The following is a 3,982-nucleotide window of genomic DNA, read 5'->3' as shown; positions in this document are numbered from 1 at the left end:
CTAATGAAATTGCAGGTCTAGTCCCTAACCTTTTTGTTACAGCAAAAACCTCAATACCTAAGAGGTGCCTATCAACCGAGGAAAGGCTAGAGAAATTACAGTATATGAAGTTAATAGAACATTAAATAATTTAAGAATGACAAAAAAAGGGGCACCTAGGTGGCGCAGTGGATAAAGCACCGGCCCTGGATTCAGGAGTACCTGAGTTCAAATCTAGCCACAGACATTTGGCACTTACTAGCCGTGTGACCCTGGGCAAGTCACTTAACCCTCATTGCCCCACCAAAAAAAAAAAAAAAAAAAGAATGACAAAAAAGATGCTTCAGAGAAACCTGGGAGGATCTGTGATGCCCTTCTTCATGTCCCCAGAAAAAAAAAAAGAGCTCCTACAGAGGCTCCCAGTTAAGTACAAGACTATTGATCCATGGATTTCTTTTTTTCCTTTCCCCATTTTGTGGGCCAACTCTTTTGCAGTAAATACTTAGGAAGAAATTAAAATGTGGTTGTGTTTATGTGGTGACAAAGCCCATTATAAAAGTGCACACAACAAATGAAGTCAAAAGAGAACAGGAAAATCTAATGGGTTAATGGTGGCCTTTTGCCAGACAATGTTGAGGCAAGGCTTAGCACTCTATCTACTGAGCCACGTAGCTGCATCATATTAAAAAGGTAGAATATGTGGAGTACAGTAATATGGAATAAACATGGATGGGTGGGTTGGATCAAGATTGTAGTGGGCCCTACATATCAGGCTGAGTATTTTTATTTTATTCTGAAGGTACTAGGGAGCCCTGAAGGTTGTTTTTGTTTTTGTTTTTGTTTTTTTAAGCAGGGATTGACACTGTCAGATTTGTTTCTTGAACATACCTGGCTCCAAAAACTTTAGATTCCATTAAAATCAAGTCCATCCTCAAATAATGAAAATTTATTTGCTTCCACTGAGAATATTCAAAATAACATTCAGCAAATTCTGAAGGTAATTCCCAAAGAGAAGATCTAAAACTATTATTAGTAATGGAAGCATCACTGGAATGAATTTATAGCCTCCTGAGATGACTATTTTAAAAGGCATAATGCTCCATAGGAACCTTTGGGTGCATCATTTTTAAATTAGGCTTGTTTCTTTATAGTCAAATTTTCCACGATCCCAGAATTAACTGGTTATTTTTACTTACTATATTGAATTTCCTCTAAAATGTTTTTCTTCTCTGTAATAGAATATAGGAAGGGGCAGCTAGGTGGCGCAGTGGATAGAGCACCAGCACTGGAGTCAGGAGTACCTGAGTTCAAATCCGACCTCAGACACTTAACACTTACTAGCTGTGTGACCCTGGGCAAGTCACTTAACCCCAATTGTCTCACTAAAAAAAAAAAATAGAATATAGGAGAAGACATGGAGGCAATAAGTTACAGTGGAAAGAATCCTGAATTTGGAGTCAGAAAACCTTAATTCAAATCCTTTCTCTGCCACTTACTGTGTATGGGTCTTTGAACAAGTCATTGAAACTTTCTTGCCTCAATTTCCTCATTTATAAAATTGGGGGAACTATTAAATATATAATATATAAATATATTTGATATTTAAATGTATATAAATATTTTATGCACATAAATATAAAATGTCTTTAAATATGTTAAGTAAATATATACATTAAATATGTATATGTAATATATAATTGATTTTCAAATGTTTCTAATGGAAAATTCAAACTTTAAGTATGTTTTTGTAACAAGTTCTCAAAATTGTATTAAGCATTTTACATATATAATTACATTGATAATTATAAAGAAAGTGAAACCATTTCATATTTTGAAGCATCTGTTTTAAGAAACAGAAGGACTCATTTTCTAAGCTAGGCCTTCATGGATTTTTTTTTTTGTATTTTTGTTCTGGTTTGTTTCAATTATAAAAGGAAAAAAAAACTATTCACAAGTCTTTTGACAAAATGGCGAAGGAGTTCTGGCACACAGAAAATACCAGGGTACAAAATCACAAATGTCTGAACCCAGCACCATCAACCCCAATATTATCATTAAAAGACAGAGTTAGGCAAGGGGACGGTTTGAGCACACAGTTACATGAATGCAACTCTAAAAAACTATACAACTTAGAAATCCTATAAATATTAGAATCTAAAATTGTTTGCCTCTATAAAGGTGTTTTTAAATATATATAAAAAGGCCTTCTTTAGTGGCACACTAGTCCTACCAGAAAATAAACACCCACAGCCCCTCAAGGGAGGGAGCCTTGTCAGTAACATGGTTAAGTTGACCAGGCATGCTTAAACTTGTCAAAGCCAGAGGGTCTCTGTCTTTATGATATCTCTTTACTTAAGATCTGGTTTCTAGGTGTCCTGTCATCTAGGAATATTAATGGCTATTAATGGTTAATGGTCCCAGGTTACTGTCTGTTGATGGTGAGGGTTGATAGGAACTAACCCTCTTGATTACTGTAAGAACGCAAACATAAGTTTCTCTGTTAACCCTTTTAGCTACTATTGATCTTAGATTATCTGTTAACCCCTTCTAGCTACTATTGATAGATTATCTGTTAACCTTTTTAGCCTCCTCTATCAGTTCAGAATCTACTTTTCCCAGCATCTCCAGTTCATAACTTTTCAACACTGGTGCTTCCATTGCAACCCCCACTAGGCTCTTCCTCCTGAACGATTGTAGTGGAGCTGGTTGTAGGGCCCTGAGCAAACTTTTGCAGTCTGGATCTGGGGTTTCCATGGCACTGAAAAGAGGGAGAGAGGAAAGAGGTGGAAAAGTATGGGTTGGGGGAGATCTCAACATCATCTTGTGTCATGTCCTTGGGTTTGCTAGTGTAGCTTTGCTGCCTGTAGCTTAGGAGATGTAGGAAGGGTGTTGAGTGAACTCAGGGTCAACGAGCATCATCCTTGATTTTCGTTTTCGTTTTTAACCTTCTTTTGGATTCTGGGTGTCCTAGACCTTGGAGGCAGTGGAAATTGCTTTATCTTTGGTGCATAATTTCTATTTCAGAGAGGTTTGAGAGAGGTTGTAAGGATCAGAGAAAATGTCTCATCTGCCATCTCATCGTTCATGTGACCCAGACCTGTCTAACCAGTGATCTCTTAATGGATAAATCCAATAGCCTTTTTATCCTTTTTGACCTCACCACAGCTCTTGATTCTACTAACTTTTCTTTCCTGGATATTGTCCTATTCCTTGGCTTCTGTAATTCCCTCCTGTTTCTCCTCCTACCAGCCCGGCTATTTCTTCTCATTTCCCTTCCCTGTGTCACCATCCATCTCTTGCTGCAAAGCATGGGTAACCCCAAAAGTTATGTCTTATGTGAATATTCTTCTCTCCCTTCATTACTTAAAAAAATCTCATAATAGATTTCATAATGGATTTAGTTATAAATATGCTGATAACTTCCAATTCTACATGTCCATCACTAACCTCTCTCTTAAGCTCTAGTCCCACAACACCAACTGTCTTCTGGACACTTCCACCTAGATGTCCCCTCAATATCTCAAATTCAACATGCAAACCTTGCAGAGTTCAATCTTCTTTGTCCAATGGATTTAGCTGTAATTGCTCTTTATCTGGCATAAAATTCCTTTAAAAAAAATTGTAGGCTTTTGAAATTGAAAATGTCTAGTGAAAGTGACTAATCTGGTGTCTTCCTGGTCATGTGACCCTTTTGGCTCCCTATAGATGCCATATCTTGAGTTTCTCTAAAATCTGTTCTAATTTCTCTATCCCACCTAGTTCAGGCCCCAATCACCTCTTATACTGATGATTGTAATAGCCTCTTAATTGGTCACCCTGCTTCCTGTCTCATCCCCTTTAATTTCTGATCCTTCAAAATAATCTTCCTATGGCATTGATATGACTATGACACTCCCCTTATTAAAAAAAACACACACACAGAGAATCAAAAAGCATAAAACCTTCAGCAGTTTCCTATTGCTTGTCACAATGCCTATAATATAATAAACACAATAAATATTTT

This window comes from Dromiciops gliroides, chromosome 4, assembly GCF_019393635.1.
Source record: "Dromiciops gliroides isolate mDroGli1 chromosome 4, mDroGli1.pri, whole genome shotgun sequence".
Taxonomy (NCBI): Eukaryota; Metazoa; Chordata; class Mammalia; order Microbiotheria; family Microbiotheriidae; genus Dromiciops; species Dromiciops gliroides.
The sequence above is the reverse complement of the archived record's forward strand: the minus strand, read 5'-3'. Positions refer to the sequence as shown.